Below are 14,169 nucleotides of genomic sequence, written 5' to 3'. Positions count from 1 at the left end.
TCAGATGGCTCTTGGTTGCACACTCTGCAGCTAAATGGTAAGCTTTTTGGAGTTCTTTTCTCATTTTGTCCACATACTGTAGGTGAGACGTCTCTGAATTACCGTCGAGAGCTGTACCAAAACAGAGGTCAACAGGCAATCTGGCATTGCGCCCGAACATTAAGTAGTATGGGGAATATCCAGTGGACTAATTTTTAGTGCAGTTATACGCATGTACTAACTGACTGATATGTTGACTCCAGTTTTGTTTCTGCACATTTTCAAGAGTTCCAAGCATTGAGAGAAGTGTTCTGTTGAAATGTCCTGGTTGAGCATCACCTTGCGGATGATAAGGTGAGGTGCGCGACTTTCTTACTCCAACCATGGATAAGAGTTCTTTTATACGGCGGCTTTCAAAATCTCTACCTTGGTCTGAATGTATTCTAGCGGGTAGTCCATAATGAACAAAGTACTTTCCCACAATACTTTGGCAACTGTAGCTGACTTTTGGTCCTTTGTAGGAAATGCCTGAGCATACCTTGTATAACAGACCTGGGCATTGTACGGCCCACGGGCCACATCCGGCCCGCGGGATGGCACTGACGGGCCTGTATGACAGACCTGGGCAATGTATGGCCCGGGCCACATACCTTTGGTTGACTCTGACCGCCAGTGTAAGGTTAATTGGAAATTACAAAATAAACATACTTTCTAATTTCACCTCATTCATGGGCTAAAGCTGCACTGCTTTTATTCTGAAGTTGTTTTTTTTTTTAATTCACGCACATAATGACGTAATGCGTATATCAAGACATGCGCGCGATTGAATCACAAGACAACTTTCACCCTCAAAAATGTCCGCTCAGGCTAAAAAAAGAAAGGTAGATGCAGAATGTAGGATTTTCAACAAAAATTGGACAGCTAAGTATTTATTTACTGAAGTTGGAGGTAAAGCTGTGTGTTTAGTTTGCGGGGAGCAGATCGCCGTGTTTAAGGACTACAATTTGAGTCGGCATTACCAGACGAAACATGCAGAGAAATATAAAAACCTGACTGATGACGAAAGAACGCGGACATTGGAAGCTTTGCTAGCTAAGCTGCAAACGCAGCAAGGCTTTTTTACCAAGCTTCATACATCCAGGGATGCAGCAACCAAGACCAGCTTCGTGATATCCCACAAAATAGCCAAAAACAGCGAGCCGTTCGCAGAGGGGGAGTTTGTGAAAGAGTGCTTGGTAGACTCTGCAGCACTAATATGCCCTGAAAAAAAAGCGGCATTTGAGCAAGTCCCGCTGTCCAGGCGAACCGTGGCAAGAAGGATCGACAGGGTGCCAAGAAGAAGAAACCACCAGATCCCTAACCGTTTAGGTTGGAAGGATCCAGGATGAGCCCTCCAAAACAGGAGCACCCAACCCAGCAGGAGAAGGCAGAGACAAACAATGACAAGTCTGATGAGTAAAGAAGGGCCTATCTCAAACTTATAAAGAACTATGAAATGAGAACAATGCTCCACACCGTGACAGTCTCTGGTGGCGATTGATGAATATAACAGCAGGAGACCAAACTGATTGCTATGTTTGTACTGTAATGCCAATATCAGTGTCTCCTAACCCGACTATACAACCTCATCCAATTAATGAACGTGAAACCTTGTCCATAATATGGGTGTATTCCCAAGGACCGAATCAGAGATTTTGAATTTTTCAGAATATAACAAATACCTCAGTCCTTCCCTGTCTGCCTTACAATCCATCAAATTGGCGATTACCAGCTAATTATTCTATGGCAACCAACAGAACTGTCATTGAGGGATTCATTCTAATTAAAATGAAAAAGACACCACCACTTTGCATGAAACAACAGTGTGGTAAAAGGGATCATTATCTGGGCCAACTTAAGTGTGACACTGTGCTAAATATGGAAACGGATAGACTAGTTAGGAAAACTTATGACTCCTATAGTAATAGTATATGTGAGGTTGGAAAGTGGGGAATGGATGCGTGCGCCATGAATCTGACTGCCCTCAAGCCATTATTGAAACAATATTCAGTATTGAAACAAACCTCACCAAATTTGGTATTCCACCATGGAGGATTTTCGCATTCCCACATAAATACGGTTATCCATGCCCAAAAACAAATGTATGGATTTGTGGCAGATGAGCATTTCTGTATCTGCCCCAACACTGGTGTGGCACATGCAATTTGGGCCGATTAGGAAGCGCCATGACTTTTATACCAGAGCATAACATGACTCATGGCATACAGCCCATTAGGCCAGGGGTGGGCAATTATTTTTTCCATGGGGCCACATAAGAAACATAAAATATTGTGGAGGGCCGGGCCTAAAGTCTGAACTCAATTCTGCATAATATTAATTGTATTTCTTTATAAAAAGCAGTAAATAGCACTGTTTTGACAAGCTGGCAAGAGTATATGTTAAAGTTAAGCAATGAAAAAATGAGGTTGCCTTACAAAAATTTATTCATTCAAATTTCTCAGCACAATGGTAGACAAATTTTTAACATTTTTTACTATTTGTGACTCATATTAGTGAACATTTTCAGTCACATTCACTTCAAAACACATTTTGGGTTCCATATTGACTGTCACTGAACTGTGATTTTGAGAAAAAGTGTCCCAGTTCACTGTTATCTGGTGCCTTAACATGCCTACATTTGTGGTCTAACTACCTCTTTTGGTGTTTTAAAGTTCTTTTTTCTTGTTCAGTGAGAGAACTCTAATCTCTGCTGGGCTTTAACGAGTGCATCTAAGTCAGGTTGAATGTCTGAAGTGGAGATGTGAAGCACAGCTGACAGATGATCATCAGTGAGAGGATCTTTTCCTTGGATTTTGTAAACTTCATCATTGAAAATGTTTGTTCACAAATGTAGGTAGAGCCAAAGAGAACAAACATCTTCTGAGCATGTCTCCTAATGTTTGTAAAGTTCTCCTCCTTGAGAGAAGAGTAGAAATCCAGCAGAGATCCTGACTTAAAGTGCTCTGCCAGTACTACATCAGACTGCAGGTCGATGAGTTCCAGCTGAAAATCACTGGGTGCATCATCCACACGGAAGGTAAAGGGAGAAGAAATCATGTGCATGTCATCCTCCATTGTTCTAAGATCCTCAAATTGCCTTGACAACTCACCATGCGATGCTCCTCACATGGATGAGTACCTGCAGAGGTTATCAGCTGATGGTGTGACTTCTTTCAGGGTCAGCATGTGAGTGAGAGTGTTGCTCTCCTGTTGTCTTGTCTTGCTGTATCTTTCTCATGAAAGCCTTCACCATGCTGTGCATTTCATGCACAAAAAGGCCCTTGCCTTGCAGCTTGGTGTTCAGTTCATTCATCAGTGCAGTCACATCAACAGCAAATGCAAAATCTGCCATCCTGTCCTCATCTGCAAGCTCTGGGATGGCCTTGCCTTTTGTCTCACAAAACTCCTGGATTTCTGCTTTCAGATCCCAGACTCTTTTTAGCACTTTGCCCAGGCTGAGCCATCTCACAGAAGTGTGGTAGCCAATGTCACTGTGCTCACTCTCATGCTCCTCCAGAAGTGTTATAAACTGTCTGTGATTCAGTGCCCGTGCCCTGATGAAGTTAATTATTTTAGTAACAACATCGATAACATGGTTAATTTTTAGCACTGATTTGCACAACACATGTTGGTGTAAAATACAATGTAAAAATACCAATTTCTGATCAGGGTCAATTTCAGTTACTTTATCCTGTCCGACATTTTTCCCTGTAAGATTTGGACAACCGTCCTTGGTGACACCTGCCAGTCTGTCCCATTTCAGTCCCAACGTGTCCATACAAGCATTTACCTCAGTGAAGAGATCGCTCCCTGTCGTCATCCCTTTTAACGACCGCATTGCTGCCAGCTCCTCCGTAATCTTGAAGTCCGGCGCTATCCCACGGACAAATACGAGTAGCTGGGCTGTGTCGCGGACATCACAACTCTCGTTCAAAGCCAAGGAGAAAAAGTCAAAACTTGGCACTTCACGTTGCAGCTGTAGCTCCAGATTCCCCGCAATGTCCTCGATCCTTCTCGCCACGGTTCGCCTGGACAGCGGGACTTGCTCAAATGCCGCTTTTTTTTCCAGGGCATATTAGTGCTGCAGAGTCTACCAAGCACTCTTTCACAAACTCCCCCTCTGCGAATGGCTTGCTGTTTTTGGCTATTTTGTGGGATATCACGAAGCTGGTCTTGGTTGCTGCATCCCTGGATGTATGAAGCTTGGTAAAAAAGCCTTGCTGCGTTTGCAGCTTAGCTAGCAAAGCTTCCAATGTCCGCGTTCTTTCGTCATCAGTCAGGTTTTTATATTTCTCTGCATGTTTCGTCTGGTAATGCCGACTCAAATTGTAGTCCTTAAACACGGCGATCTGCTCCCCGCAAACTAAACACACAGCTTTACCTCCAACCTCAGTAAATAAATACTTAGCTGTCCAATTTTTGTTGAAAATCCTACATTCGGCATCTACCTTTCTTTTTTTAGCCTGAGCGGACATTTTTGAGGGTGAAAGTTGTCTTGTGATTCAATCGCGCACATGTCTTGATATACGCATTACGTCATTATGTGCGTGAATTAAAAAAAAAACAACTTCAGAATAAAAGCAGTGCAGCTTTAGCCCATGAATGAGGTGAAATTAGAAAGTATGTTTATTTTGTAATTTCCAATTAACCTTACACTGGCGGTCAGAGTCAACCAAAGGTATGTGGCCCGGGCCATACATTGCCCAGGTCTGTCATACAGGCCCGTCAGTGCCATCCCGCAGGCCGGATGTGGCCCGTGGGCCGTACAATTCCCAGGTCTGTTATACAAGGTGTGCTCAGGCATTTCCTACAAAGGACCAAAAGTCAGTTACAGTTGCCAAAGTATTGTGGGAAAGTACTTTGTTCATTATGGCCTACCCGCTAGAATACATTCAGACCAAGGTAGAGATTTTGAAAGCCGCCTTATAAAAGAACTCTTATCCATGCTTGGAGTAAGAAAGTCGCGCACCTCACCTTATCATCCGCAAGGTGATGCTCAACCAGAACATTTCAACAGAACACTTCTCTCAATGCTTGGAACTCTTGAAAATGTGCAGAATCAAAACTGGAGTCAACATATCAGTCAGTTAGTACATGCGTATAACTGCACTAAAAATTAGTCCACTGGATATTCCCCATACTACTTAATGTTCAGGCGCAATGCCAGATTGCCTGTTGACCTCTGTTTTGGTACAGCTCTCGACGGTAATTCAGAGACGTCTCACCTACAGTATGTGGACAAAATGAGAAAAGAACTCCAAAAAGCTTACCATTTAGCTGCAGAGTGTGCAACCAAGAGCCATCTGAGAAACAAAACCTGTTATGATCAACGAGTAAGAGACCAACCTCTACAAGAAGGAGACCGAGTCCTCGTAAGAAATGTTGGCCTCACTGGGAAACATAAACTACAAGATAGATGGAAATCCACACCCTATATTGTGATTAAAAAGTTTTCCAACTTACCTGTAGACAGAGTCAAACCCGAACAAGGAACTGGAAGTGTCAAAACTTAACACAGAGACCACCTTCTACAAATTGGTTATCTTGTCAGGATTCCCGATAATTCTGAACAAACTAAAAGAGTCAGAACACCAGTTACCAGGAGACAACATACTCTAAGACATCAAACACATCACCAAAATGATCAGACATCTGACATCTCTTCAAACTCTGAATCTGAGTATGAGCGTGTCTACGAGTGCCCAACCTATGATAAGGTCAGGAAACCACTGTCCAGACCAGACCGAACCACCCCAGAGCATACTTCCTTTGAAAATTTCCCCTCATCTGAGAGTGAACCGGAGGTGGAGAAAGTACATTCTGTCAGTTCACAGGAAGAGGAATATCAGTCCTCCAACGAGGACGCAGATACTAATGATATAGCTGAAGACACTAATGTGGAGTTGAGAACTCAAACGAGCCCTAGAAGCAGAAAGTCAATGCGTGAAGTAAAACCAGTGATCCGCTTGACCTATGATAAACCTGGAACTCAAGCTGGGGAACCTGTGACTATTGTGCACCAGGGCATGGTCATTCACTTGAACCTCAGTGCCAGAGGAAACCCTGATCTTGTGAAACATCCTAAAACATGCCCCTACAGATCTAAGTCTAAACAGTACAGTTAGATGAGGACATCTACACCTTTTAGAAGGGGGAGGATGTAGCCCGTCTAAAATTTCATTACAGACCATACAGGCTAAAACGTAAAGATGTTTTAACATTTAAGTAAAATTAAATAAGACTGAAATGGCTGTAAAACATTTAATATTTCATGTTTAAAATGTGTTCATAAATGGTTAAAAACAAGGTTTAATCTTATCTAAGGTTTTTGTCATTTATTTGGGAATCGTGCTTTTAATCGCCACAAGCTTGTGTGAAACGTACAGCTCAACATGTGCTTTTGTTTGCATCCGAACTTGTTAAGTGTCAATATGGTATTTCCTTGAATTGTATTGGTTGATGTACACTTAGTGTCCAATCCCATGCGTGAGGGCGGGATCTGAATGAGGAAGGCAATAGAACATCTAGGCGCGAGGCATTCGACTGCTGCGTTTGCCGAGGGAAGTTTGTGAAGCTAAGCTGAAAGGAGAATGGTCATAAAACATTGTGGATGCAGAGTCTACGTTGCTGTTTTCGACTATTTAACCCTGTGATGAGTGAGTACTCGATGTATATGATTTTTATGCTTAGACGATATGTTGAAGTGCACATATGCGATGCTAATCGAGCGTTAGCATTGTTAGCATTTTACCGCGAGTTAATTTCATACTCTGTATGTAAAGTATATGAGCTTGGAATTGGAGACCTTTGAAGCTCAGTGGACCGAGAGGAATTCTCTGGACGTTTCTGCTGAGGCTTAACCGATGAGTTTCACCGAGTGCACTTCGTGATGCCGTGATGCCAAGTCATTGCTAACCCGTTTGCCGAGAGGGAATCGCATGGTGATGGACAACATTTGACTATCCATTGCTTCAACACCAAAAGGATTAGTGAGTACATCAAAGCACATGCATTTTATTTTGGGGCTTGTGAACAAGTGAAACGGACATTTTCTGTTTTTCTGGTCCAACGATCCCGAGCATCGAATCAGGCCTGCCACGATTGAACTTTCTGAGAAAAACAAAAAGGACTTTAAGGTTATGGTTTTTGAACTGGACTGAACTTGAAGGGATGTACATGGTTTTTGAATATGTTTATGTAGTTGCAAAGCGACAAAATCTCAAATGAACGCACTACCAATTTTATTTCATTTTTCTTTCTTTTAATTTTGTGAAACTAAACTTTAAATTTGTACTTAAAGAGATCTGTGTTTGTCTTAATTCATATTTTATCCTTAGGAGATGGAGGCACCGCTATAATCAAAAAGCATAAATAAGTTTAAGTTATCAAAGAATTAGGTATTATTGTTTCTCCTATTTACCATTGAAAATTTCATCGAAGTAACGTTCCCAGGGCCGGAACCATTGTACTATCACTACATTAACTAAGAGGTTGGGTGCTACACTGCTCTAACCATAAATCATCACACACTCTCTACCTTAGGCTACAGCCTAAGGCTAAAGCCTAAGGTAAAGAGGGATCTATCAAAGGCCATACCAGGACTCGTATGCACGGCGGGACAGTTAATGACAAGAGAAAGAGAAAATTAAATAAAATACACATGGAAAAAGGAAGAGTACTACAGATGCAGTATTTGCGCCGAGAATGCTCATAGAGAAGTACAGAGAAGGCCCGTGGGAGCCCCATTGCCTTTTTGTACACCTTGAAAAGTCGTACGACAGGTTGCCAAGAGAGAAGCTCTGGTATCCTATGGCAGAGAAGTGTGTTACACTGGTGCAGGACATGTATGCTAGCTGGGAGACAGTGGTGCGGTGTGCTGTAAGACGGGACCAGAGAAGTTCAAGGTGGAAGCGGGACTCTGTTGGGGATAGGCCCTGAGCCCCTTCTTGTTCCCAACGGTGACGGATGAGGGTAGACGTGAATCTCCACGGACCGTGACCTTTGCAGATGCCGTTGTGATCTGCAGTGAGAGCAGAACACAGGTGGAGGTCAAGATAAGATAAGATAAGACCTCCGTCTCGCCCCGGAGACGGAGGTCCCCGTGGAGGCCGATGTTCCTGCTTTACAAAAAAAAAACATGGCTGATGCATCTTCCGCATCTGCCCGGTCACGTGGTGCACGGCCCCACGACAGGACGCCAAAGCATCAAAGTAAACCCAGGACTTCAACAACCAGACTCCTAGGAATCTGATGAATGAATGGGGAAAAATGAAAGAGAGCCAAGGGTAGAAGCGCTGATTACTGGCGATCGCAAAAGGAGAAGAGACAAGTGTAAAAAGAAGCGAGGAGGGCATCGAAGAGGATGAGGAGTTCAAAGGCAGTGGGTCCCGATGACGTAGCGTACAGGTGGAGGCATGGAAGTGTCTAGGAGAGCCAGCGGTACGGAGGTCAGCGGCTGGATTATTCAACAGCGAGAGGCACAAACGAGAGAAAAAGAAATTCAGCACACATGGAGAAATACTGTAAGGGGATGACGAGAAAGGCGGCGAGCGACGGACGGAGGCAGGCGGCGAGACAACGGAAAGTGACCGAAGAAGGTAAGGCGGGGAACTATGACTGAGCGAGCGCGTGTGGCGCCGGGCTTCACGGTGACTCCGGTGGGACAGACACAAGGGAATGAGCGGCGTGTGTCCGTGTGTGAAATGTTGGCGCTCTTGAGAGACAGCGCCCCCTGCTGGGGACAGAGAGGACGAACATAAAAAAGCTTACAGCACCTGGTATTCCCAGGCAGTCTCCCATCCAAGTACTAACCAGGCCCGACCCTGCTTGGCTTCCGAGATCAGACGAGATCGGGCGTGTTCAGGGTGGTATGGCCGTAAACGAGACTAGGCTACGCGGAAGGGCATTTTATAAGCAGCCGTCCACCTCCAGTCATTTCCACATCTGTCAGGAGCTCCTTCTATTTAGTCGCCATGATTACAGCCAGTGGCGCCCAAGGCTACTCTAACCAAAAATCATCAGACACTCTTTACCTTCGGCTGCAGCCTCAGGTAAAGGGGGAGCTGCCAAAGGCCATACCAGGACTGGTATGCACGGCGGGACAGTTCATGACAAGAGAAAGAGAAAATTAAATAAAATACACATGGAAAAAGGGAAGAGTACCACAGATGCAGTATTTGCGCCCAGAATGCTCATAGACAAGTACAGAGGGGGCCGGCGGGAGCCGCATTGCCTTTTTGTACACCTCGAAAAGGCGTACGACAGGTTGCCAAGAGAGGAGCTCTGGTATCCCAATGAGGAAGTCTGGAGCGGCAGAGAAGTGTGTTACACTGGTGCAGGACATGTATGCTAGCTGGGAGACAGTGGTGCGTGCGGTGTGCTGTAAGACGGTACCAGAGAAGTTCAAGGTGGAAGCGGGACTCCATCGGGGATAGGCCCTGAGCCCCTTCTTGTTCGCAATGGTGACGGACGGGCGGGCAGACGGATGAGGGTAGACATGAATCTCCATGGACCGTGACCTTCGCAGATGCCGTTGTGATCTGTAGTGAGAGCAGAAAACAGGTGGAGGTCGAGATAAGATAAGATAAGATAAGATAAGATAAGATAAGATAAGATAAGATAAGAACAACTTTATTAATCCCGAAGGAAACTGTTGTGCCAGAGTTCCAGAAAATATAACAGTAATAAATAATAAAAGGCAGAATTAGAAATCAAAATAAACTATAAACTGTAAAGTGTCTCGGTGAAACTATAGAGAGGTGGGGGTATGCTCTGGAAAGGAGAGGAACGAAAGTTAGTCGCAGCAAGACAGCATACATGTGTGGGGATGAGAGGAACTCGGGTGGAACGGTGAGGCTACAGGGAGTGGAGATCAAGAAGCAGGAGCATTTCAGGGACTTGGACACTCTGGATTGTTTTCTGGCCCGATCGTAAATCCACGCTTTCGCGGTGCACCTGCCATGTGCAACGACAACTCCCTGGTTGGGTCACAGCCCGGCCAGGGAGGGTGGGCGCGCGCGACCATAAACAGTGAAGCCGGCCTCCAGCGACACAGACTTGCTCTTGAACAGCACGACAGGGGAGAGCGCGGACGCAGTCCCCCACTACCAGAAATTATGCAGTCGAGATTCCCACATTTGGGGAATTCGCAGGGGTCAGCACAGCCGCAGTGCAATGGCTGAGCCTCGCCTTGGGTGAACCACCTTCTTGATCATGGTATCTCCCCTGCCAGGTAAGTATGAGTCGCACGCGTCCCGCGCACGGACCGCTTTCACACGCACGCCGTTCTCAGTCGGGGGGGAACCCACGCGGACTCTTCCGGGAGCTCACACGCGATCCCTCTCGCGCGCGCACACACACACACACACAAACACACACACACACACACGCACGCGCACACACGCACACACACACTCCGTCAAAAAACCGTCAACTCTGAGTTCTGACGGGCCGGGACGCCGAAAACGACACGGACGCTTCAATTTTCACGAAGAAGTCAGAGGACAACCAGAACACGTTCCGTCCGTCCTCCTGATGCCGCGAGGGGTTTCTGCCGCTCTACGGCCGGGAGAACTTCCCCCTGAGCCCAGTCTGACACAGTCTATCGGGGGCAATCCATCTGTTTCAAATGCGATCCATTTAGGCTCAGTTCTGGTCCATAGTGGGATTTTATTGGGCTGCACGGGGCGAATGGTAGGGACAGGGTTTCAGGCAGGCACGCTCGTGTGTCGCTATCTACCGCTCCCTACCGGCAGAAACAACGGGGACAGTGTCGCTGGTCCCGCAGGGCACAGACAAGATCTGGATCCCGTGTGTGTTGGTTACGTATGACGTTGTTGGAGGCCACGGCAACCTTGACATCGGACACAAAAGCGGGGGGTGCACCGTTCCCAGAGATACTGCAATACCAAGAGAGGAATGGAGAGAAGTTCTGACACACTGTTGATGAATCAGGTCCAAGTCCAGTCACCCAGCAGCCCAGGAGTCTCCTTCTGTGCGCCGGTCTGCTCCAAGACCTCCAACATCATCCCCGTCTGCAGGAAAACAAAGAACCACAGGACCCTGGGTACAGATCTCCCATCCTGGCTCTGTAGGAGTGACTGACGTCCTCTGAGCACCTTGTTGTTCTGTCTTACCTGAGATCCAACACCGACCCGCCCTGGACCCCCTGCTGTTCACCTAGAGTGAGCAGGACCAGAGGAGATGCCGTGATAATGAGCACTGTTGTGCAACTTGAAAGTCCTAGAAAGTGACATCTGGACATCTGGAGCTCATCTGAATATAAACCACAGCGGGTAAAAACACAAACACATAAGCTGCACTTGTCTGTAAACTGCAGGTGTTCACATTGTAACGAGATATTTACACATTAACCCTTTTTTTTTAAACTTTTAATTAGATACATACTGTTAACATTTGCAAATATGTCCTGGAAAAGCAGTGCCTGTAACACGGCTGATGGAAAATGTTCATAATGAATAAAACAAGGAAAAGTTCATCCATTTTTTATCCCCACTTTGTCCCAATCCGAGTCATTTTTGGCTTTGAACATTTCACTCTCTGTTGCTATTCAACTATGAGAGACAGTGCTGGGGTTAAAGAGATTTAATAAATTAACTGGTAAATTCTTCAGTAAAATAAGTATTTGGTTACCAATAAACAAGATATCACAGAGCTCCCACAGACGTGTAACTTCTTTTTTAAGATGCCCCTCTGTTCTCCACACCTTACCTGTATTAATGGCACCTGTTTGAACTGGTTACCAGGATAGAAGACACCTGTCCACAACCTCAAACCGTCACACTCCAAACTCAATCAGGCCAAGACCAAAGAGCTGTCTAAGGACACCATAAACAAAAATGTAAACCGGCTCCAGGCTGGGAAGACTGAATCTGGACTAGGAAAGCAGCTTGGTGTGAAGACATCAACTGTGAGAGCAATTATTAGAAAATGGAAGACATACAAGACCACTGATAATCTCCCTCCATCTTGGGCTCCACACAAGAGCTCACCCCGAGGGGTCAAAATGATGAGACGCCCACAGGGGGACCTAGAGAATGAGCTGAAGAGAGCTGGGACCAAAGTAATAAAGGCTACCATCAGTAACACACTACGCTGCCAGGTACTCAAACCCTGAAGTGCCAGATGTGTCCCTCTACTGAGATAGCATGTGTCCCATCGCGTCATCTAAATTTACTGGAGGGCATTTGGATGATCCAAAAGAGGACTATGAATGTCCTATGGTCAGATGAAACCAAAATACAACTTTTTAGTAAAAGCTAAGTGTGTCGTAGCTGGGGGAAGGAATGCTGAATCGCATTCAAAATAACACCATTGCCAGTGTGAAGCATTGCTTTGGGGCTGTTTTTCTACAAAGGGACCAAACGACTGATCAGAAAGGCTGAAAGGAAAGAATTAATGCGGCCATGGATTCTGAGATTTGGAGTGAAAATCTCCATCCATTTGCAGGAGCATTGAAGATGAAACGTGGCTGGGTTTCAGCATGACAATGATCCCAAACACACCGCCCAGGCAATGAAGGAGTGGCTTTGTAGGCAGGATCTACAAGAGGTAAGAGGTCTGCATGGAGGAATGGGCCAAACTACCAGCAACAGTGTGTAAAAACCCTGTGAATACATCAAGGGTAGGCAAACCCTTCAGCCGAAGGGGATATTCAAATCTTCGTACTTTTTAAGACCTTAAAACACTTTATAGCCTTGCCTTTGACACTTTATGGTTTTATTTGTATTTCTTATTCTCCCTCCTTCCGACTATTATTTATTATTGTTATGTTTTACTTGAAACTCTGGCACAACAATTTCCTTTGGGATAAATAAAGTTCTTCTTATTCTTATTCTTAAACAGGCCACATCTGGCCCATCAAAGATTGGTACAGAATTCATGCTTGATATGTATGGTTGGATCAACGAATGTGGGAGCTCAAACTGGAGATTATCATTTTTTGGAGCTACTTCAGAACTCTTGAGAATTTGTCCTGAACTGAATGACACGGATTGGCTCTGTTATTCAACATTTACTGTGGACCTACTGACACACATGAATGAGCTGGATGTGAAGATCCAACCAAAAAAACGGTTTGCGAATGAAATGCAAGCAAATGTCAGAGCCTTCAAAACCAAGTTGGTTTTATTTTCAAAGCAAATATCAAAAGAGTCTGATATGTACTGTTCACAAATCCATTTTTTGTTTTACATGTATCGTATTGTCAAATTTTAAAAGTCAATCCGGCCCCTGAGCCAAAAAGTTTGCCCGCCCCTGGAATACCTTATGAAGACTTTTCAGAAAACCTTTGACCTGTCATTGCCAGCAAAAGGTATATCAGAAAGTATTGCAATGAATGTTTATTCCTGACCAACTACTTATACTCCATCATTATGTCCAAATAAGTTTGTTAAAAATCAGACAATGAGATTTTCTGTCTCTCATAGTTGAAGTATACCAATAATGAAAATGAAAGACCTCCATCATGTTTTTAAGTGGGAGAACTTGCACAATTGTTGGCTGACTAAATACTGTTTTGCCCCACTTTATCTGGATACTGGGTACTGACACCTATTCAAATCAACATTTTGAAATGAGCTGATTTAGACTGTAATGATCATTTTGAGCTTATTTTAATCAAATTGTCAAATATTCAAATACAACATTCAAGTTTTTAGTTTCACCTATGAACAGGGTGATGGCAATCAGCACCAACAACACACTGAAGTCTCACAGCACCTTGACTGGACTGAAAATCAATGTCAAAATTAAGCTATGACAAACAGTGCACCTCTGCGTGAATTCTGTCCTCTTTAAACATATCTTGAACCCCCGGTGCATGTCTTTGCGATAACAAGTCATAACTTCTCACTCCAAACTTACCTGAAACACAATAACAAATAAAATCTTCAAAGGGTACAGAAGAGACCTACATGTTTTATTCCTCAACCGAGCCAAGGCTTCTTAATCCATCCCCACATCTGTCATCTGGGAGGCCTTCAACCTCTTCCAAGTGCATGAAACCACCACAAACCTGGTCAGAAGCTTCCTCCAGCATTTCTTCTTCTGTAAAATATCCACAGAGTACAAAACATGGTGATCATTGGAAGTGGGCTTCAGGGCAGGCTGCGCCACATCCCCTCTAGCCTT

General features: G+C 44.7%; 2 non-coding genes across 2 annotated transcripts; both read right to left on the bottom strand.

The window, feature by feature from the left end:
• Positions 1–8,780: 8,780 nt before the first annotated feature.
• Positions 8,781–8,899, bottom strand: LOC147219965 (5S ribosomal RNA). Its single transcript, XR_015108483.1, has one exon. It is a non-coding gene; the product is annotated as a 5S ribosomal RNA (ribosomal RNA).
• Positions 8,900–10,093: 1,194 nt separating this feature from the next.
• Positions 10,094–10,257, bottom strand: LOC147219964 (U1 spliceosomal RNA). Its single transcript, XR_015108219.1, has one exon. It is a non-coding gene; the product is annotated as a U1 spliceosomal RNA (small nuclear RNA).
• Between the last annotated feature and the right edge of the window lie 3,912 nt (positions 10,258–14,169).

This window comes from Fistularia commersonii, chromosome 24 (assembly GCF_037954325.1).
Source record: "Fistularia commersonii isolate RoL2024-O1a breed Wild chromosome 24, RoL_Fcom_v1.0, whole genome shotgun sequence".
In the NCBI taxonomy this organism is placed as follows: Eukaryota; Metazoa; Chordata; class Actinopteri; order Syngnathiformes; family Fistulariidae; genus Fistularia; species Fistularia commersonii.
This window is presented reverse-complemented; position numbering and strand designations above follow the sequence as displayed.